At 37.8% G+C, this 24114-nt stretch overlaps 1 protein-coding gene across 4 annotated transcripts in view; it reads left to right on the forward strand.

Annotated features, from left to right (window-relative positions):
- Positions 1–24114, forward strand: part of LOC109057926 (retinoic acid receptor alpha-B-like) — a 126781-nt gene that overhangs the window by 3091 nt on the left and 99576 nt on the right. For 2 of the 4 annotated variants that reach the window (XM_042723513.1, XM_042723526.1), the window contains exon 1: positions 6860–7098. The exons of 1 other annotated variant lie outside the window; for it this stretch is intronic. The gene's annotated coding sequence lies outside the window, so the exon portion shown is untranslated. Of the gene's footprint in view, positions 1–6859; positions 7099–24114 lie in introns of those variants that run through there. One more of the 4 variants, XM_042723535.1, reaches the window with a different exon arrangement.

A 24114-nucleotide genomic window follows, 5' to 3' on the forward strand; every position in this document is an offset into this window, starting at 1 on the left:
AACACTTTCAGCTCTTTGGGGAGCCATACGTACTGTCAGTCCTTCCATATGTCTGATCCTACCTTCCTGTTTTGATAAGAAATATGTCAACACAATCTAGGGGTACAAAGATAAACATTATGCACTTTGAAATACAAATAAAACTCAACCAGTGATTGTATAAGAAACTAAAGAAATCCAATGAAAACCAACCCCACTTTTTTATGGTCTCCTATGTCTCAGTTATTCTACTTGCCTCATCTTATGGCAGTTCCTCCGACCTACATTCTGCCTTTTTCCCCATCTACTTTTTCCCCGCTCACTTAGTTCTGTCTATTGTTATCAGTCCGCCTAACAGGCTTCATTCCATGGCTTTGTTCTGGCAGGCGAATGAGCACAGAAAGGGAGGCGGAGGGTTGGCAAGAGTAAGGGCAATCGAGTTTGTTTCTTTAAAGGATATCAGTCACTTCGATATGATCGGCCTCCCAAGCAGCAGATTCACAAACATGAGACTTCCTCTCTCTGAACCAAAGGCACCAACAATCATACTTGAGCTCTGGTACTCACACATTAAGGGTGTTGATACTCCAATAAAACAACTCTAGACATGTTTGTAAGCTAATAAATGGCACAAATAGTCAAATAAAAGAGGAATAATTATTGTCATAAAATCAATAATGTGCTACTATAACTGTTAAGTATTACGATGACTAAACAGTCTGTATGTCTGGCTTAACTTGATTTTGATTGATAAGTGAAAATTCAGCATTTAAAAAAAAAAAAAAAAAACCCTTACACTACTTTTTTCTATAAGCACTATAGACTATAATGACTACAGTGTTAACATTGATATAAGGTTATCAGAGAGAGCTGACAAAGATTTGAAAAAGCCCATTATCTTGGCAAGGAAAATAAAGGAGACATAAAAGTGTGCTAACACATGCACTTAAAATAAAAGTAAACCTGACCACTCTGCCTATAGATGCTAAAGGGTTAAGTACGTTCACTGCCCGCATCTGGGAGTCATTTAAAACATTCCACAAGGCTTACCACATGCTTTCAGACAGGCTAAACCCCATGAAGCAGATTTTGCTATCCAGGGCTGGAAGTTTTCAAGGAGTACATATCAGAAAATGAAACTGTTAAAGCGTTTTAAAGGCTCTAGATGAGATGGTGCGAGGATGGCAGAGAAGAATGTACTCGATTGGAGATCTGTGACTATCTTTGCCTGTCTTTGTGTACCAGTGCATGTGTGGATCAGTAGTAAAGCTCTCCTCTTTGAAGTGGTGGGATGCTAAATGGCGCTAGCTCTTTCCCACCATCTGATAGGATCTTCACAGGCTTGCGTTCCCAGCTCATTTCCTTTGGTCAAGTCTTGTGACCCGTGAAGACACAGAGGACTTTCAGGTGTTTGCTCTAGCTGCAATACAAAGGCCATACAAATTTAACCTTATGCAATTAAACAATGACAAAAATGACAAGCTCACTTAACCTAAGTAGGCCTGGTAAATTTCTTTCCAGGACTGCAGTAGTGAATCATCTGAGGCAGATGAGATTAAAATGTAATTATTTGGTCTCAACATCAAATGAGATGTCTGCCGGAAATCCAATACAGCTCACCATCCAAATAACAGCATTCCTACAGCAAAGCATGGAGGTGCTAATGTCCTGTTATGGGAGTGTTTCTCTGCAGCAGGGACTGGGCACTTGTCAGGATAGAAGGAAAAATGGATGGGGCAAAATACCTTCAAATTCTTGAGGAAAATCTATAAAATCTATCTATTTATTTCTATACCAACTGTATATAAAATGACCATTTAAAACAGGGATCTTCAGACTTTTCTGGCCAAAGCCCCATAGTCAAAAGACCCCGGTTTTAAACCGTCACATCATAGGCTTCACTACTTAGTTCCATTATACCTCTGAAGAATTCATAACATGAAGTAACACAGCAATAAAAGCTGCAAAACATCTAATCAAAGCTGTAACCATAATGTTCTGCATAATCATGACTAAAGACTTTGCCAAAACTGGGTAAAATCCATTTTTCATTGGAGAGATTGTCCTGTCTAATTATGAGTACTCTAAAACCTCCATATAACCTTAGACATGTGATATGTTTCTAAATTTAGAACATTGAAAAATTTGATTTCTCCCCAATGTCTTGCCTTTCATTTTCTCATAGGTTGAAGAAGGGGATTATGGGTCATTAGAATAGCCCTTAGGCCAAGCAAACCACACGTGACATGACTCCATCTCAAGGATAGTTTCTTTTTCTCTTCTGTTAATGGGATGTTCCCTCATTTGCAAGGTGATGGGCCATTAAGGCAAAAGGTCTTGGCATTCTTTCAGCAGTTGTACTATTTGCAAACACACTCTGTAGGGAAACCAAGAGGGGTCACTCAGAGCGAGCAGTAATATTGTACACAATGATGAGTAGCAAACAAGTAGAGGCAAAGGCTGCTCCTAGAAATAGCTCATGTAAACAAAATGAGAAGAGACAAACTGACAACACCTCCCTGCTGTGGAAAAAACAAACAAACAGATTAAACCAGTCTTTGCTGGTCTCACCTGTTCTCTCAACCTACTTAGTCCAACAATCTGGCTTGATATTTCTTCTTTAGTGATTTACTGACCCTAGTCTGCCTATTTAACTGGAGTTTCGCTGTGAATGGCTACTCTTCTGTTTGAAGTTCTTTGTTGCAAAAGAAGACCTTTTGCAACACTGATACAGTGTCATTGTCATCACAGTAAAGTGGTGAAAGGTCATATACTGAGTGTGGATGTTCAGAGTTTGTGTAAATTCAAGGCATCATCACAAGATCAATGGTGCTTGCAGTTATTTTTCACACAGTGCACATCACCACATTCACACATCTGTTCTGAGACCACAAAGGACAGCAATGCAAATGTTGCTTAAAGCCTTTTGGAGCGCTCTACTACCATACTATACACTGTAAAAATGAAAAGATACTTGAAGCACCATTTAGAGTTTTTCAGATTTACACACTGGTGGAACTTCTAGGCACCTCATGAAGACGGCTCTAATATTCTACTGTGCAATCTAAGAACTTCAATATATATTTCCTCTATTTCTTTCAAAGACTTTCCCATATGATTTAGATACTGTTGATTGTGTTTACAGTTCTTGTAGGAATTTATGGATTCCATTTTGTTCCTCATACCCCTATTCCAGGGATAGGCAACTCCGGTCCTGGAGGGCCACTGTCCTGCAGAGTTTAGCTCCAACCCTAATTAAACATACCTGAACAAGGCAATCAGTATTTTTGGGATTACTAGATAGATACAGGCAGGTGAGTTTTTATGAGGGCTGAAGCTAAACTCTGCAGGATAGTGGCCCTCCAGGACCGGAGTTGCCTATCCCTGCCCTATTCCATCAAAATGGTGCTGTTTTCGATTGCTATGATTTTGATTGATATGATTTTTCATCATTATATATATAATGACGAAAAATCATAGCAATCAATTCACATAGCAACTGGAGCAATGTACAGTGCAAAATATTTTATATATGCCTGTCAACTGAATGTGCTGAATCACGTAGGCAGTTTCACAGCTTACATTAACATATACATCAATAGTCTGATTATTCCCAAAAATCACAATAAGAAATTACTTAAATTAAGATCTTTATGTAACCATACCCCCCATTTTTCACAACACCATACATAGGCCATATTATTTTTCCAGTTGTTTGTGATACTGGATAAATGTTTAAGAACAAAGATTAAAAAAAATATTTACCTAAATTCAGTATAAAATGCCCATGGAACCATTTTAATTTACATGACCTTTTCAGGTCTAGAAATCACACTTTTAAAATAGGCTTTTTCAAGGCAATTTTTGAGTGAGAGAATTAAAACAATAATTACCTTGATTTTTAGTTGTTTTGGTTTGCAGAAGTTTGCAGAGGCCCCCTATGGCCCCTGGTCCCGAAACACTGATATAGACAATCCTCTTTAATCCATTTACATACTAATTCTTATTACTTTGATAACCATATGCGTGGTTGTTTGATCACTATTCACTATTACACAAACCCACAACACAAACTGTTACATTTAAATGCAGCAGGTTTTAAAGGAGTGGTTGACTGTTTTTTTTTGTACGCTTGATTGTGTTTATGGGGTGCAGTCTAACATGTGTTCATGCTTTGTTTTTAAAAAAAAAAACATTAAACACATTATTTTTCACATAATTTACCCTAATTCCACACCGCTCTGTCCCTTCTCTCACAAATGCCTTGATTATTTCCTGTTTTTATGAAGCCCCTCCCTCAGAAATACACAATGGGCTGAGATTGGTTAGCTGGCTCAGTGTGTGGTGATTCGCTAAACCCCCGAGCGTGTGTCTGAACTTCCCACCCCTCACCTCCGCGGCACGTGCTGCAGTTGTATTGTAAACAATGGCGTTGTCTATATTGTTTATCAGTGTGAGCCAGATAGAGACGCAGAGAATATTAATGAAGAGGATCGAGCAGAACCTGTGCAAATACGGCTCTTAATGGTATGTTTGTTTGTTGTTGTCTCATACTTTTAGATATGCTTTTGTTTGTAAATACTACTGCTTCTGTTAGCTTTTAATATACAGTTTTATTCTGATTAAAGCTTTAATAAAGCACAGTAACCACACGTGCGTCCATGTCTAATGGTTCTCATAGCTATGTGAAAATAGAGCTGATTTGTTGGAGATCTAATCTCAAATAATCTAAAAAAATTAGCATATTTCATCCGACCAATAAAAGAAAAGTATTTTTAATACAAAAAAAGTCAACCTTCAAATAATTATGTTCAGTTATGCACTCAATACTTGGTCGGGAATCCTTTTGCAGAAATGACTGCTTCAATGCGGCGTGGCATGGAGGCAATCAGCCTGTGGCACTGCTGAGGTGTTATGGAGGCCCAGGATGCTTCGATAGCGGCCTTAAGCTCATCCAGAGTGTTGGGTCTTGCGTCTCTCAACTTTCTCTTCACAATATCCCACAGATTCTCTATGGGGTTCAGGTCAGGAGAGTTGGCAGGCCAATCGAGCACAGTAATACCATGGTCAGTAAACCATTTACCAGTGGTTTTGGCACTGTGAACAGGTGCCAGGTCGTGCTGAAAAACGAAATCTTCATCTCCATAAAACTTTTCAGCAGATGGAAGCATGAAGTGCTCCAAAATCTCCTGATAGCTAGCTGCATTGACCCTGCCCTTGATAAAACACAGTGGACCAACACCAGCAGCTGACATGGCACCCCAGACCATCACTGACTGTGGGTACTTGACACTGGAGTTCAGGCATTTTGGCATTTACTTCTCCCCAGTCTTCCTCCAGACTCTGGCACCTTGATTTCCGAATGACATGCAAAATTTGCTTTCATCCGAAAAAAAAAAGTACTTTGGACCACTGAGCAACAGTCCAGTGCTGCTTCTCTGTACTCCAGGTCAGGCGCTTCTGCCGCTGTTTCTGGTTCAAAAGCACACGCCTGTGCACGGTGGCTCTGGATGTTTCTACTCCAGACTCAGTCCACTGCTTCCGCAGGTCCCCCAAGGTCTGGAATCGGTCCTTCTCCACAATCTTCCTCAGGGTCCGGTCACCTCTTCTCGTTGTGCAGCGTTTTTTTGCCACACTTTTTCCTTCCCACAGACTTCCCACTGAGGTGCCTTGATACAGCACTCTGGGAACAGCCTATTCGTTCAGAAATTTCTCTCTGTGTCTTACCCTCTCGCTTGAGGGTGTCAATGATGGCCTTCTGGACAGCAGTCAGGTCGGCAATCTTACCCATGATTGCGGTTTTGAGTAATGAACCAGGCTGGGAGTTTTTAAAAGCCTCAGGAATCCTTTTGCAGGTGTTTAGAGTTAATTAGTTGATTCAGATGATTAGGTTAATAGCTCGTTTAGAGAACCTTTTCATGATATGCTAATTTTTTGAGATAGGAATTTTGGGTTTTCATGAGCTGTATGCCAAAATCATCAGTATTAAAACAATAAAAGACCTGAAATATTTCAGTTGGTGTGCAATGAATCTAAAATATATGAAAGTTTAATTTTTATCATTACATTATGGAAAATAATGAACTTTTTCACAATATGCTAATTTTTTGAGAAGGACCTGTATATATGAATTGATTTTTACGTGCACCCCTAGTTTTCTCTTCCTCTTCTCTAAAAAACCACAGAATTAACTCGCCCCAATCTCTACAAGCTCCCGGGGGCGGGGTTTGTCTGAGTCTGTGATGTATCGGACCCGGGAAGTTGTAGTCCCTTACCAGTCCCTTTTTTCAGGCATTAAATTGCCAGAATTTTAAAAGATCTAAAATATCTCTGTTTGCACTGAACTTTCAGCACTGCAACTTTGCAGCTATTGTTTATGCTCAAACAGCAACATTGCGCACTAACTAACAATAAAAAAGTGAAATCGCAATCAACCACCCCTTTAATTTGCCTACTTCCAATTCAAAATGTTTGGTGGTTCTAGGGAACTCCCTCATTTTGTCAGGAACATGCCTCATATGTCTCCTTTACATTGTTTCCAACCAACCTAGAATTTGGGTTCTTCTGCCAGTGCGAGGAACCTCAAATGGTTCCTCAAATCTCTTTTTATTTTTACAGCACAATTCTGCAAGAGCTTCCAGATGATGTCTACAAATGTTTTTCTAAGCTGCAGTGACCTGAAACATAGCCTTGCCCTAATGCAAAAGCGCTAAACTTCCTGCATAACGCGCTGTGGTTACATAAAGGCAGGCAGCAGCTGAGCTTACGTTGAGTGGTATCGTGCCCTGAAGTGACACCGTGCTCAAGGGGCGGATGGGAGGAGACGGCGGCGTAGGCTGGCCGGTGTTCGGTTTCACCAGCTCACACGTGACCGCAATGGCTGCTTGTCTGTTCCGTGCAGTGCATCATTCCTCTACCGCCCAGCGAATGTAGGCTACAGCAGTTTGCTCGCTTCGCTGAACTGTCAGTGCGGGCACTTAACCACCCGCAGAAGCGAAATTCCTCTACGCGTTCAGCAGAACAGCTTACCGGCTGAGAAGAACCACATTCGGGAGAGAAATTAAAGCGTCTCGGGGTTCAACGTCCACCAACCAACACAGCAGTAGGAGGAGTCAACAGGTATTGGCGCTCTCTATTTACGTGACAATGCGAGCTAGGCTGACAGGTAGTCACATTGATAACGTCTTGACAGATGTGGAGCAGTGAATAGGCGCATCTTTCGGCGCTCAGGTGCGGTGTGCTACTTAACTGTAAAGCTGTCCGTTGAGTTAGATCGAAACCGCATACGGGGGTAATAATGACCGGTCTGCGGCAGCTACGTAATAAAATGCTCTGTATTGTTCCCTCACCTGAATGAGCAAACGTGTCATTGAGAGCTTTTGCAGCAAGTCTTTCGTAAAAAGCGTCGCTGCGCTGCACTAGCTGAGACTCCTGTATCGACTTGAATTTCGTCGTGCGTCGACTTTATTTAAGCTATGTATTGTTGCTGGCTTTTTAAAATCTTAATCGTGTTATGCATCTGATAATATAGGCACATGTAACATGTTGAGCGCGATTTAAGTGTGCAGTGCCATGTCAGATCAATATGAATTTAAGTGGGTCACAAACAAAAGCAACAAATGCCTCTATATAAGTAATTTCCTGCGTGGATTAACTCAGCTGAAATAGTTTTAAGAGCATTTGGGTCAACATGCAATATTAATACTGAGCACAATGTCAGGGTTCAATTGACCAAAACTCACCCGATATTCAAATGAATAGTAATACAAGAGTGGAAAATATACTCATTGTCATCTTGTTTCAACCCTGTATGACTTTCTTTCTTCTGTGGAACATAAAAGGAGATGTGACGGAGTCCCTTATATTCTGCACAGTAACAGTTTACTTTCATTACAGTGAAAGTGAATTGGGACTGAGACTGCTGTCTAATATCCCTTATTATTTCTTCAGAAGAAAAAAAAGTCAACATGAGTGAGTAAATGATGACAGAATTGTGTACTATCCGTTTAACTGAAACAGTACGAGGATGAAATGAGTCACACTTGAGATGCATTGAAACTATACAGCATAATTGTGTAAGAAGCGAGGTGTTTTGGGTTAGTTCTGTTTTCGCAGTTAAATGGGAAGTTCTTCAACCATCTGTCTGCAATAGAAAGAGGAATGGGTATGATATTTGCTTCCTCTATGCGCTGTTACTTTCATGCCTGTCGTCTGCAGAGACATATGCCACAAAGCTTGACATTTTGATTTTTCCGCTCATGCATGCTCACTGTATCATCTCCTGCAGTGTTTGTCTTAAACCTTCCATCAGGGCTCTCTAATGTTCATTGTTGTTCCAAAATAGCAGGGAGGGGAACATAAATCAGGGTGCTGTCCAATGCCCAAGTCCTTGCCATTTTTTCAGAACTCTGATTTTTAACAGACCGTGTTTTCACACTGCTGGATATTACTAGGAGACACACATCTCTTTATCCCCCCCAGTGGATGGATTTTAGCGTAATCTGTCATTAATCATTTCAAATTGTCCACAGTATCGTAAATTGATGGAACTGATGATTAAATATGTTGGATCCCTGTCTTTAAAAGCTTAATTCACCCAAAAATGAAACAACACAAATGAAGATTGTTCATCCATTTGAAGTCTATTTAATCATCATTTTCAAACTACGTATGGGCATTATAAAATATATGAATTGAGCAGTTCAGTTCAGCTTTTCTGAAAAGACATGAATGCTTTATATAGTGAACAGATTTCATTTTAGACTTTTATTCACTTACACTTTAAGAAAAGTCAGTAAAGTATAGGCCCCAATGTACTGCTAATATGAAGGAATTTTCTGTATAGATTTCTCACAGGTGTTTTTCCCATAATTTGAATTATGCATTGCATTGTGCTATGTTGTAAAGTTAAAAGAAATATCAATAAACTTAGAATAATAGAGCTTCCATTTTGCATATGTGATGTGCTTTATTTATGTGCATTTATTATTGTTTTCTGTTCTTTCTTCCTTTCTTAAGATAGACAAGTCTTTTCATGAAATTAAAGATTCTGAATTGCCGGTCTTTGGCAAATAAACAATGAGGGATGCTGTTGGGTGTCAGATATTCACAGACAAACACATTGATTTTGATGTTTACAATGAAAGAGTGAGGTTTTTTTCTACAGTAAAAAAGCTCTTAATATAATCAACCAGAGCAAAACGATAAAACTACTTCTCTTGAGGCTCAAACCTGTCTTGAAATGTGATGTTTCATTGTTAATATTACTCATTACTAAAATGTTCACATGTGCTCTTTTTCCACATACACATGATGTGTGTGAGTCACTGATACTGATCTTTTCCCACTGATTTTTTTTTTTTAATCAGAAAACATGCAGCTGCAAATAAATGACTTTGACCTCCATAATTGTAAAGAAAATAAGGAGGTCATATGACAAAAGAAACAGAAATCTTGCCGTGAACTCCGCATATACAGCACTGAGTAAGAAGGTTCAAAGCTGTAACAACATGTAAAAGCTGACATTAGTTTAATGGAGTTTTTATTGTTAATTTTCACCGTAGTTTTTTATGTAAAAATTCTAAAAGGATGATGTTTATTTTAGCATCTTTCTCATTTTGTCTTCTTTCTGGTCAAAGTTTTTTGTGTATATGGGACTCATTCAGTTAGCTCACTCTGCTCAGAGACCTGGCAGACCTGCATTATACTGAGGGGCAACAATGTCAGGGTTCACTTGACCAAAACTCACACCGATATTCAAATGAATAGTAATACCCAGATGGAAAACTATATCATTGTCATTCTTGTTTCAACCTGTAGACTTTCTTTCTTCTGTGGGAACATAATAATGTGACGGAGTCCCTTATCTGCACATGTAACAGTTACTTTCATTACCAGTGAAGTGAATGGGGACTGAGACTGCTGTTCTAATATCTCTTATTTTTCTCTCAGAAGAAAAAAAAAGGTCAACGATGAGTTTAAATGATGACAGAATTGTGTACTATATCCGTTTTTAACTGAACAGTACGAGGATGAAAATGAGTCACACTTGAGATGCATGAAACTATACAGCATAATGTGTAAGGAAGCGAGGTGTTTTGGGTTAGTTTCTGTTTTCGCAGTTAAATGGGAAGTTCTTCAAAACCATCTGTCTGCAATAGAAAGAGGAATGGGTATGATATTTGCCTTCCTCTAATGCGCTGTTACTTTCATGCCTGTCGTCTGCAGAGACACTATGTGACACAAAGCTTGACATTTTGATTTTCTCCAATCATGCATGCCACTGTATCATCTCCTGCAGTGTTTGTCTTAAACCTTCCATCAGGGCTCTCTAATGTTCATTGTTGTTCCAAAATAGCAGGGAGGGGAAACATAAATCAGGGTGCTGTCCAAATGCCCCAAGTCCTTGCCATTTTTTCAGAACTCTGATTTTTAACAGACGTGTTTTCACACTGCTGGCTATTACTATGAGACACAGGGAAAAACATCTCTTTAATCCCCCCCAGTGGATGGATTTTAGCGGTAATCTGTTCATTAATCATTCAAATTGTCCACAGTATTGTAAATTGATGAACTGATGATTAAATATGTTGGATCCCTGTCTTTAAAAGCTTAATTCACCCTAAATGAACAACACAAAATGAGATTGTTCATACCAGTTTGAAGTCTATTAATCATCATTTTAAAACTACGTATGGGCATTATAAAATATATGAACTGAGCAGTTCAGTTCAGGTTTTCTGAAAAGACATGAATGCTTTATATAGTGAACAGATTTCTTTTTCGAACTTTTATTCACTTACACTTTAAGAAAAGTCAGTAAAGTATAGGCCCCAATGTACTGCTAATATGAAGGAATTTTCTGTATAGATTTTTCACAGGTGTTTTTGAATTATGTAATTTAAATTATGCATTGCATTGTGCTGTGTTGTAAAGTTAAAATAAATATCAGTCAACTTAGAATGATAGAGCTTCCATTTACAATATTTGATGTGCTCTATTTATGTGCATTTATAATTGTTTTCTGTTCTTTCTTTCTTTTTTAAGATAGACAAGTCTTTTCATGAAATTAAAGATTCTGAATTGTCGGTCAAACTTCTTTAGAAAGATCCATGTTGGCAAATAAACAATGAGGGATGCTGTTGGGTGTCAGATATTCACAGACAAACACATTGATTTTGATGTTTACAATGAAAGAGTGAGGTTTTTTTCTACAGTAAAAAAAAAAAAAACTCTAATATAATCAACCAGAAGCAAAACGATAAACTACTACTTCTCTTGAGGCTCAAACCTGTCTTGAAATGTGATGTTTCATTGTTAATATTACTCCTTACTAAAAAATGTTCACATGTGCTCCTTTTTCCACATACACATGATGTGTGTGAGTCACTGATACTGATCTTTTCCCACTGATTTTTTTTTAAATCAGAAAACATGCAGCTGCAAATAAATGACTTTGACCTCCATAATTGTAAAGAAAATAAGGAGGTCATATGACAAAAGAAACAGATATCTTGCCGTGAACTCCGCATATACAGCACTGAGTAAGAAGGTTCAAAGCTGCAACAACATGTAAAAGCTGACATTAGTTTACTGGAGTTTTTATTGTTAATTTTCACCGTAGTTCTTTTTTTAATATATAAAATTCCTAAAAGTAGTCCAAATGATGTTTATTTTGGCATCATTCTCATTTTGTCTTCTTTCTGGTCACAATTTTTTGTGTATATGGGACTCATTCAGTTAGCTCACTCTGCTCAGAGACCTGGCAGACCTGCTTCATTACACATGCTTCTCTTGTTCCCCAGTTTGTTACGATGTGGTGGAACAGGTGAGAATGGGATATTTTTACTAAAGTTTAATTTTATTGTCATATAAGGCAGGGTGCGATTTGTGAAAAAAACAGAGGGGGGGATGTTTTGAAACATTTTAATTCATAAAATAAATCATGAGAACAATGAACTTCATCACTGCATTTGCAGGATTGTAAAATCTTTTTTCTTATTAACTCATGAAGCAGGCCTAACGCAATATTTTTACTCCTATAGCTTATCTTTCCCCCACACATTGAACTGTGATCATGCACAATGAAAAAACACGCAAGAATTAAATCCCCCTCCCAGTAACATGGATAGTGCCATCTGCGGCTAGACATGTCAAAACTCACTTTTATGAATGGTCAAACTAAATGGGCACAACGTAGTGTCAACTTAAACATAAATAGGCTATAGTGTAGGCCTATGCATCATACTAGGAAAACATTGCTGCCTTGATGACGGACTTCTGCGTCTTTTTCTGCTTTCCTGTGGTAGCGTCATCTGCGGCAATGTCGTCCCTCTTTTACCCACATTTCTGCGAATCTCCGGGCAGGGAAGTAGGCAAACCCTGGCCCATTTATGGAAATGAACAGTAGGTTTGGTTCAGTGTGGAGGAAGTTTGTTTGTTTATTTGTACGTTGAGTGACAATTCTGTAAGCGACTGGATCAAAACTAATGGACAGGATCAGCTAAATTATCCCGCAACGTACACTCTATTGTATCAGAAGGCTAGCGCTGACAGTGGGTGTGTCCATTTCGGATTTTAATTGTTTCTACTATCTCACTGACAGTTCACATTACAGCGCTTTACTTCGTTTATATATCAGCCTCTGCTGAACCACGGATTGATTGCAAAGTTAAACCATCACAGTAGAAACAGTTTTAAAACTGCTGCTTTTTAAAGTAATAACGTTAACTTTACAGCGATGCTGAGCTACAGTGAAATGACTAGAAAAGACAGATGCATTCGCCTCATTTGCGCGAACTCCACACTCCCGCGAACCGCAAAACCCCTAACCCCCCCAAACCTCCAAAAATATCCGGTGTCTGATAAATACATTCTGACGCTTGTCTGAGACTTACCTTAAATCAATGCGGAGCTTTTACATGATATTCATGAGTTTCCTGTTTCGCGTCCTAAAGCGTCTCTGATAATATTAGTTACTTTTTCACCGGATCACAAAAACTGTTCAACAAGGTAGGTTAATTACGTTTCGAGCTTCTAACGAAGATAAGCAAATGTTGAATATAATTGTTCTTTGTGCACAAAAATGTTATTGTTTGCTGTTTTAAAATGTTTACTCAACGATTACAGCCACTGATTTGCCAGAAGCAGCCTATCGTTTAGAATACGCTACAATAAATTGGGGCAGTAGCTGTTAAATATTTTCTCATATTCCTCTGTTTTTGCTATGAAAAGTATGTCATTTGAAGTTGTTAGCATATGGTGCACAAACTTGCTCACTGTATGGTAAGACTGTAAGGTTAGAAATGAAGAACGATATAAAGACTATATGTAGTAACAACTATTTAACTTTTTTTTTCTCTCCTTAAAAAAGGTGTCACATGGAAAGTGCATGACAGCCTACAGTTCATGTGGAAGAAGCTGTTTGTTTGTAATTAATATATCTGTTTACAAATCAGCAGAGTTTGATACTTGCACTTCTGCCTGTTATTTTTTTTCCTATAGCTTACAAGCTCTTCTAATGGGGGAGACTTATATTTTTGTCAAGTTATATATGAGGCCACTATTGCACACATAGATGAAGACATGCGTAAACGTTCTCAGAATTAACTTTTGCTTTTTTATCTGATGCAGGGGATGGTGGAGTGTGTACTTTATCAGTGTAATAGTTAAACAAATCATATGCAAAATAAAAACATGTATAGCCTACTATTTGATACAAAAATGTTGTATTATTTAACCAGTTTTAAAGTTTTTACTACATTTTGTTCCTGAAATCCACACTTTTGGAATCAAGATAAGTCAAAGGTAAATCAAACCAAGCACCAACCTAATAAAACATGTTTCATGGATAAAGGGTTTTGTAAAAAAGTTCATGTTGGTGGATATTCCACTAATATTAAAAACATGTGGGTCATTCTTGAAATGGCTTATTCTGCAGTGGTATAAACAATATGATTCCCATTGATTTGGAAGCATGTTTCTTCTCGTCAACATTTAGACTGATTTCATTGAGTTTGTTCAATGGTGCATAAATTTCTGTTTGCCATTTCTTGTTCATATAGGAATTTTTACTTTAATAATGTATTTAATAAATTACTTAAAACAGAAGTTCCTATAACATGTGCTTGCTTATGTTGATCAGTAGGCCTATCCCCTGAACACATATACAAGTTGTTACATCCTTGTGTAGCTTTCACCTTTATTTTTTTTTTTTTTTTTTTCAAAACATGACCATGTATTTTATATTTATACAGGTGTGTAGTAAATGTCATTTATGTTAATGCCTTCACCACATCGGTTAATAAAACTTTTAACACCGAATCAGTTTGAAGTCTTTATTCAGCAAAACGCAATCTACTTTTATCTTTGAAATTGAAAAATATACAAATTACTGTATGTTTTTGATATAGCCACTTTCTATTAAACTACAAAACATTTTAATTGTTATAAGTTTGTTAGCAAATAAGCAAAAAATTGTTAAAGTACTGCAAGGTTGTGGATTTCAAAACTTGACCAAATACACATTTGAGTCAAAATGATTGTCAAGTGCACCACAATGTGTATATTATAAGTAAATACAATAATAAAGTGTATTAAAGACATTTGTACACTTTTGTTTAAACTATATAGTGGCACTTTTAATCTACTAAATGTATATTTTTTAGACAAAGTAAAGAAATAAATACAGAGATTAAGAATGTTATATCCAGTTCATGTGTCGCATTAAAAAAAATTCATCTTTTGCTTTGTTATTAAAAACATTTTTTTTGAATGAGTTGAGCAAAACGATTAGGAATGGACAGAATAATCATCATACATTTTATTATGGCACAACAGATACAGTTTGGAACAGTTATTAAACGACACATTTTAAGGACTCTTAATATTATAAAAATGCTTAATTGTTTGTAGGCTCATTTGGGAGCGTAGCCTACATCAGGTAAATCATTACGACAATCACAAAAATCTTTAAATTATTTTGCTATTAACAATATATAAAAACAACAATACACTAAGCATAATGTCATTCTAGGCTAAAACATACCTTTTTGAAAATCGTTTATGTTTCAGTGACAACGTACTAATATTATCAGAGACGCTTTAACGCGAAACAGGAAACTCATGAATATTCATGTAAGCTCCGCCCAGCGTCACCGAAAATCTCAGACACCGAATATTTCAGAACACCGGACCTCTACATTGACTTAACATTGAAATCACTCGCGGCAGACGCTCAAGAGTGAGTGAGTAATCAAAAAACCTTTGCTTTAGCCTCAATTGAGTGAAACACCGTATGTGTAACTTCGGCCATTCTCAGTGGTGTGACTGGGACACTAACTCTGCTTGTCATCATAGAAACAGATAATCAGATTGTGATGTTTATTCCCGCTTCAGTAATATGCTGAATATGCTGCCTTCCTTGGTTTCGACACCACAGCTCCACTGCCCAGCGGAGCGGCTTCAACCGTCTCGCAAGTGTTGGATAGGCTATTACTCGTGAGGTATAACCAATCAGATAGCGGTGGGCGGGACATTGAGCAAGTCTGCAGAGTAGTGAATACAGAGAGGCTGCGCGGCAAGCTATATCAGAGTCAGCAAAAGAAGCCCATTTTAAAATAAAATTGACTTTAATCAAAAACCACGGATCCGTGATAAGTTTTGTGATCCGTCTCTGCCACTAGTGTAGTAGCACTGATCACTTTGAGGGGGGTTGATAAATTTATCCCCACCGGGGATAAAAATAATTAAGCAGAGGCAGGGATACATTGACCAGAAAGGGGGAAATCCCACGCATCCCCCCCGGCAAATCGCACCCTGGTTTCAGGGATTGTCAGATAAGGACAATATAAATTGCTGACCTTTCTTGAAATGGGATATTTTCATCTCTCTTTTTTTCATAGTCTACCTGACTTGCTCTGTCAGTTTGGTACACATAAAACCTGTCCAGTAGCACCCTGCTAGTGGCGTTGTCTCTATTTTATTCACATGTTTATTCTTTACATATGTTCTTTTGTTGGTGTGAACTCAGACTAGATTCAGGATTTTTGCCTTAACCCAAGTTTTTAGGTTGTGTCTACTATTTTTCAATTTTCCTTCAAGTAGTTTTCTCATCTACTCACCTCACTTACATTAACATTTAGTCATTTAACAGAAGAGTTTATTCAAAGCGACTTACAATTAAGAAACAACAAGCATTTTATCATACAAGAATCAAAAATATTCATAGTACTGATATAATACTCTGCGCAAATAACTATTTTCCTATTGCTTTACTAGAAGTCCTCAGTCATAGCATATTTTGTAAGTAGGAGGAATGAATCGTGATATAGCCTAGTTTTAGTTTTTGTTTGTTTTAAAATATTTTATCTGCAGTGTTTTTATTAGCTATTTAGCTTTAGCTGTTAGACAGATTGCATGGTAAAACCCTTTAAATCCAGCTCATAAACATGCAGATGAGCTGTTTATCTGAGCTTTTTGTGTCATAAACGTGTTTTGAAATTAAGAATAGTTAAAAAAAAAAAAAAAAAATTCCTATGTAAATGTCCCCAAGAGAAGCAGGTTATCCTAGTCAGCTGAGCCTAAAACTAGGGTGACCATACGAGCCATTTTCCCAGGACGCATCCTTGCCAGGATTTCTATATTGCCTAAAACATCCAAAGTAGTTTGACCAATAACATTTAGGTATTGTACATAATCTACCAATTGTGGTGTGTGAGAAGGTGAGATCTACAGAGAACGATCAAAGCAAGGCAAATACACGTACATGTGAGGTGTGTTTGTTCATTCGTTCAACTTGAAGCGTCGCTGCGCACCGATCATTGTATGACACCAAAGTACCAAGAAAATGATTCAAATGCATAAGGAGCCATCTGCTCTGCTCTCTATAGCTCTTATGGATGTCATACAATGATCGATCTGCACAGTGCAAACAGCCAAAACCTGGATATTTTAGGCAATATAAAAATCCTGGCAAGGACGCGTCCTGGGAAATTGGCTCAAATGGTCACCCTACTAAAACTCACCCAATTATTATTCAAGGTCACTTAAAACATATTAATCATTTGGTCAACCCACCCCAGAGTACATGATTTTTTTCCACATGCCCTTCTTTCTTACAAGATTGTATCCCGGTAAATGTATAAAAGATGTTATGTCTGCTTTTCCATTTGTATATTTGAAAGAAAAGGCCACCCAGGCTTTGCTCACATGTCTGCAATGTTACTAAAACATCCCCAGATGAAGACAAGACATTAATGACTAAACCTTTAGAAAGAGAAGCAGGAAGTAGGTGTGTTTATTTCCCGTCAGTCACAATTTCCTTTGTAAAACATGCTTTTCAGCTAGGCAACATATCTTTGTTTTGAACACATTGCCTGATGAGTGCCATCACATGCAGCCTTAGGCAATGCAATCTGAGGACAGGCTCGGTTCTAATGACCGGAATGATTTCACGAGAAACATGCGCTCAGTCCGTGACACAGTTGCTTTGTATTTTTACTTGATATATGTACCAAAACCTGGCATTTACGACATATAATTGGAAGAGGATTGGATGTTTTCCTTTTAGGCATGTCTCTGTTGTAGGAATAGTGAGTGTGTCATAGAGGATGGGGAAGTGAGTGACTCTTGCTCATGGGCTGTACAGCGGGAGACAGATGGGTGGAGGTAAATTAAACAAGCTGCTCTGGCCTTCTCTCCTCACTTTGACAGTGTGCCAGCCGCGGCGCCGGGTCTCTGTCATTATTTAACGGCCGGCGTTAATGGGCTCTGTCTGCCTGGTTGCCCCCCTGGCTGCCGGGAGAAAGAGAATGAAATTTGAAGGGAAAAGGTGGGCAGGGTTGTGTACTTACTTGACCATGCAGTGTGTGTGGATGAGACAGAGTTTCCTTGTTTCCACTCAGAACATAATAGTTTCTATGCTAGTAATTTAGGTTCTTCTCAAGTCCTGCATGGACTGCTGTGACAAAGTCACAACAGCTTTGCTGCACCCATTGTTTCTTGCCATCAGTGGCATATTTATCTCAGTCACCCTTAAGCAGTTTTGGTGCAGGGAATGGAAAAACATCTGGATTAGCTCTGTAAACCCCAATAGCACGAAGGGGGAAAGTCATATCCACATCTAGTGTACGGTTGAATGGTGCTTTGTTAAGGCAAATTTCAGTTGAAAGTGCTCACTCTGTTTGTGAGGTTCTCAGTGTGAAGGGCATTACTTGTATGTTCATATTTGTCACTTCAATTTAAATAGGAATATTATGTTCATACATAGCAGCAAAATTGATGTTTAGAAAAAGTAAGGATTGTTGAGTTTGTTGCAAACTTGCTGATGATCTCGCCTTGTGTGTTTTGTAAAACTCACATGAAAAAAAAATGTAAATAGATTTTAGATTCTTCAAGCAAAGGGATTTTATCTTATGAATAAGGCAAGTAAATTGTCATTTTATGTGCTCATCCTCTTAAAATGTTAGCATTATTTCCTAGGGCAGAAGATCTTTACAGAAAGGTGAAAGGTGCATTTTTCAGATTGAAACCAGCATGATCCAGATATGACTTGCATGTTTTTGCATACTTTGTAGATTCAGAGAACAATGGGTCTCATTCACTAAGCATGTGTATGCACAAATTTGTGTGTCAAACCTGCATACAAACGTTTTCACAGACAAATCATGATTCGCTAAAACTTTCGTACTAAAATTTATTCTAAATTTATGAAAAAAGTATAGAAACAACTGAAAATGCACGTACGCAAAAATCACACTCTGGCTGGTCAATTTCAATCTAGTTAAGACAAAATGTATGTTTCATTTTGATAATAGTTATGTATTATGTATAATTATATATATAGTTACGATAAAATTTATATTTCATCTTAAAATTATTTAATAAAAACTCTTTCAGTACAAGAGTAAGAAAATCTGTTTTAGACTATAGCTCGAGCAGCGAGGTTTCTCTGGATAACAGCGCATGTTCAGCTGGCTAATGGGAGCTCTGTAAACTGGGTCTGTATAAAAGGTGTTTTATTGTGTATGAACTGGTTTTGAGGACTGCGCACTTGGCATTGCTCAAAGATCTGGTGAGACCTTGTCTGTAGACAGTGTCATATACTGTAGGGTTGCATGGTGTATTTTTGAGAGAGTGCTGAAAGGCTGTAAAGGAAAGTTTGTGTGGAACGCCCTTATATGGAGAGTCTGGGCGTCTTTTATGCAAATGACTAACCTTGTGCACGCGGCTGCTCATTTAGAATTCTTCAAATTCACTAACATTAGGATGAGGTTAAAAACAAATTCATGTGTGTACGCACATGTTGGGAATTAGGTGGAAAGTTTTCGTGAGAAGTTCGAAATATAAATTTGAATGATCTATGCAATGATTTGTAAATGAGACCCAGTGACTTCATAATCCAAACTTGATTTCCTTTTATTCTCAGCAGCCCTTTAGTAACAGAAGGAGTAATAGACTTGGAGTAATAGATAAAATGAGATTATATGATATAATGAACTTGACAGGTCCAATAAATGGAAACAATTAATGTAACGTGAACACACTTATAAATTGTTTATGTGATTTTCTAAGTGCCCTGTCTGTCTGTGTGCATGAACGAATGAGGGGGAATTAAAAATTTCACGCTGGAGGTGGGCCATCAGTATACAATTACTCAAAGACCCACCACACTTAAAATTTACAAAATGATTTCACAGCTAATATGTATTCCAGGCATCGGGAGCTGCAAGCACCTTTTCCAGGCTAAAAATCCTCTAGTTTAAAAAAAAAAAATGGGAGAAAAGAAAAAAAAAAACCACTACATATTTAGATGTTTCATGTGTCCTGGATGTTTTTTATTTTTATTATTATTATTATTATTGGCTTGTGTTTCTCTGCAGGGAGATGGTATAACAGGGTCAATGACAAATAAGAGTGTTCAAGATATGTGTTCACGTAAGTTTCATGGTTTTGAAAAGTTTTATAAATGTTTTTTTTTTTTATATTTATTTCATTTTTTTTTTTTTTGTAAATATAATTGTTGTGTTGATTTAAAAAAAAAAAAGTATATGGGGGTTTTACCACATTAAATTTACAATTTAAGTCATTATATGTATGAATAACATTTATAATGTATTTTGGAATACATTTTAAGACCCAGACAAACAAATGAGCATCATGACAATAATCCATAAAACAGTTTTTCGATTTGCTAGAATTTTGACCAAAAGAAATCTTAGATACAAAACAAATATGCTTTAGAAAATGTAATCCATTGTTGTGTTAGGAAATGTTAGTGTTATTGTATTATTGCACAGCACAAACCGACTGTGTGGCCTGCATTCAGAGGTGGAAAATCTGTTGGGACGTGTCAGACAGAGCCACTGATCTTTGGAGGTGCATGACAGTGGGTCTCTTCATGTCTCCCCTATGAGTCTTTGAACCTCCTCGCGGCATGACACAACAGTTCAAAGGCTCCTCTCCTAACTCAATGCGCTCGTAAAAACCCAGATAGCGTGTGTAAATCTGGAGCAGAAGTGTCACTGCGCTGGTTCCCTCACTCTTGATTTATAGCCCCCAGTGCACCATGGACACTAGTTCTCTAGTTGTAACCCAGCCATGGCAGACTGCCCCCATAATGGTGAGCATGTAAAAATGCTTTCAGCTTTGTTCATGTTGTGCATTCCTCTCTTGCAGTTCTTCAAACTTCATAGGGGCTTGTTTTTATGTTTCATATTGCCGTTAGAAACTACAGAAGCTAAGAAATCCATGAGTATGAGGCACAGGAATATAGTTCAGCTAGACAAGAGACTACATGTTACACACTCGCTTAAAAACACATGATCAGGCTACAGTTATGCTGGTTTTGTAAATACAGTATGATGACTAAAATGGTGATTTGGTAGTGAGATTTTGCTCTGAATCCATAGGATATCATATGATCTTGGACACTACAGGAGACTGAATCTGACTTTTGGCAACTAGCGTTGACTTATCCAAAATGCAAATCAGGGGGAAATCAGGGCAAAATTCGAGTAGTGTATTCCAGCCTTTATTGAAGTGAAACAGATCCATAAGGAGACTTATGCAGGTCCATTTTCCATAAGCTCAATCTGATTTGTGGCATTAAGTCTACATCTGTTTAATGAAATGAATATGAAACGGTTTAAAGGGATAGTTCACCCAAAATTGAAAATTCTGTCATTCCAAATTTGTATGACTTACTTTCTACTGTGCAACATAAAAGGAGACTGAAGAGAGTGTAATGTGCGCACACCCAAAAAACTTTGGGCAGGTGCACGATCATACAAAACCCTTCACAATCAATAAACAAAAATCGGCACACTGCCACTACTGCGCTCAAATATTTATTAAAATCACTACGTTTCGACCCTAAGGTCTTCATCAGGCAAAACAACAAGTGAATCAAAAGAGTACAGTACATTTTATTATCAACATGATCTATCACACCTGATACTCTTCTGATTCACTTGTTGTTTTGCCTGAAGAAGACCTTAGGGTCGAAACATTTTGATTTTAATAAATTTTTACATTTACATTCTACAATGTAATTCAATGGGAACAGAGACCTTTTGGATTTACTTATATTAGTTTTTTTAATATAACTGGACTCATTTGTTATCCCCGTGGAGCATTTCAAAAGACACTTTTGATCACTGTAGTGTTTTGTTGTCTGCTTTAGAAATGCTTGATCTTGCACAACAAATACAAGCCCAGATGATCCTCAGGGTTACTGATCCCGTGAGGATGTTACTTTGTAAAGTTAGCCGACTTGATAAACCTCTTCAAATAATGCTAGACTCCCTAGACAATTGATTCAGCTTTGTATGATCCTTTTAAAAGGGATAAGTATGGTTGATCTGAAGGTGATGTTCTCATGAGGAAGAGACTTAACAGGTGTCCAAGCAAGTGGCTGGTCTGACAGACGTGTCCTATGATGTGATGTATGATACTTCTATTCTCCCCTACACTAGTGTGGCTTCACACACTCTGTAGACCTTGAAAAGAGAGGTCATTTGGTGGATTATCATGACAATGGAGCAGAGCTTCCTAACAGGGATGACAATGTAACCCAGTTGTGCTATGAGAGCAATTCTTCTATCTTGGGCTATTTCTGTGCGCTCAAGGTTGGGATCATTATGTCCTGTTGTCTGGTCTTGATGTCTTGGAAACTGTATTAAATAAAGCAAAAGGAAGTGCTTTGCTTGATTGTGTGTTGTAAGGACATCCTCATGGTTTAAAAAAAGTAATAGGTAGTTTGCTATTCAGTCATGCTGGAGCTGATGGATTCAGTGAAGAAAACACTGTGATGTTGATCAGTGAAGCAAAGGCTGAACTAGACTATTTCAATCCACAGTTTAAAGACAGCTGCTTTAAAGGAATGCTCCTGGTTCACTACAAGTTAAGCTCTCTTGACAACATCTGTGGCATGCTGTCGTTTACCTCAGAAAATAACTTGGACTCGTCCATCAGTTTGTACAAACAAACAGTACTATGCTTACAATGGAAATCTATGGGGAAATATCTCCTATTTAAACAAAAATTTCATTCTTTTTTTCTTTGTCTCCATTTAAATAATCTGTTGGCAGCCATATGCATCAAATGAATGTTAAACGGGTTTCTGGCTTTGTATGGTCATGACAGGAGTAGGAAAAATAGGATATAATTTTGCACAGATAAAGTTCATTTCATATTAATGCATGTAATGTTTGTTGTGTATTTTTAGGTTTATTCTGATGCAGTGCCTTGTTTAGAGTATAACACAGAGTTCCATTATATGTTATTCTCTAAAACACAAATCCGAGACACGTCAGAACTGTTTTCTGTGGTCAACAACAGCTTGTTACAGATTTTTAGAACAGTTTTACACTTATTGAACCAGGAAAATGTCGGTTGTGATGCAAAACAGTTGAATTTTAAGCACGTCCATATTCAAAATGTAAACAATGGTCAGGGATGAACCTTCTCATTTGGAAATTAATCTAGATAAAGAATGCAGCCTGAAGTAGTCACTTAAATTCAGGATCAGGACCAGACTGACCATTAGTTTCCAGACATGGTAAAAAAAAAAAAAAAGACTCAAAGGAACAAAGGTCCTCTGTGAGTGGAGTGGACGGGGTCCTCACGTGAGGTTTGCTGATACCAGAGACACAGGATATCCTGTGGAGCTGGCTCTGGAATAGGAAGTGCCGCCACGCCACTGGCACCAGCGTAGGAAGCAGCTCTGAGGAGACGCCTGGGATCTTGGCAACCATTTTAGAAGTGTTAAGTGCACTGATGACTTCTGTTTTAACAGAGACTTCCCTTTTTTGGTGACAGTGAGTCAACTTTCCACTGTATGATCCTTTCCTCACATTTCATATTATTTGTGCGTGTGCTTGTGTAGTGATTTAATTCATCCACAAATTATTTATTTTGACCCAAAGGCTTCTTTGATTCAGTTTTTAACAGTAGTGAGTTCATAATTATCGGGATCAGTTGCATGACTGTGATTTTGTATGTCTTGTGGTTGGCTTCTTAGACTTTTCCTGAACTGGACTTAAGAAGTCAACCATAACTTCACTGCATCTCTAGATGATTCGCTGATTTAAGGCCCATTGTCTTGCTAGGGTTGTCGGCTCCGCAGTAAGACCAGCATAAACTGAAATACCCTGCTTAAAGTTCCTCAGTTCACAATTTGTTTGTAACACTATGCTTGGGACCTTGATGCTTATATGCTTCATGCTTTTGAATTATTAGTCAAATAGCTGTCCGGATGCATTGCAAAAAATGGTCGCAGAATGAACTGACTTTATGAAAGGCACTGTTGCTCAATAGTGTGTACATCCACAAAATATAGACTCGAAGGAGGACCGCTAGGGCTTAGGGTGGCATTTGGGACAGGACCCATGTCTGTATCTTCTCATAATCTCTCAAGTTACTCTGGGACACGCATAAAACATAAATGGGAACACATGAATCAGTTGGTAAGTCCAGCAAATTGCTAGGTACAACTTAAAGCTAAAACCAAAGACTCTGGTAGAGATGGATTTGGATCAAATTAGATGAGTACTTAGCAGTATATTTTCAGATGATTAATGATAATCTTTACTTAGACTCAAGGCACACTGGTCCCCTAAAACTGACGCTGATTGT

Source organism: Cyprinus carpio, chromosome A3 (assembly GCF_018340385.1).
Source record: "Cyprinus carpio isolate SPL01 chromosome A3, ASM1834038v1, whole genome shotgun sequence".
Classification (NCBI taxonomy): Eukaryota; Metazoa; Chordata; class Actinopteri; order Cypriniformes; family Cyprinidae; genus Cyprinus; species Cyprinus carpio.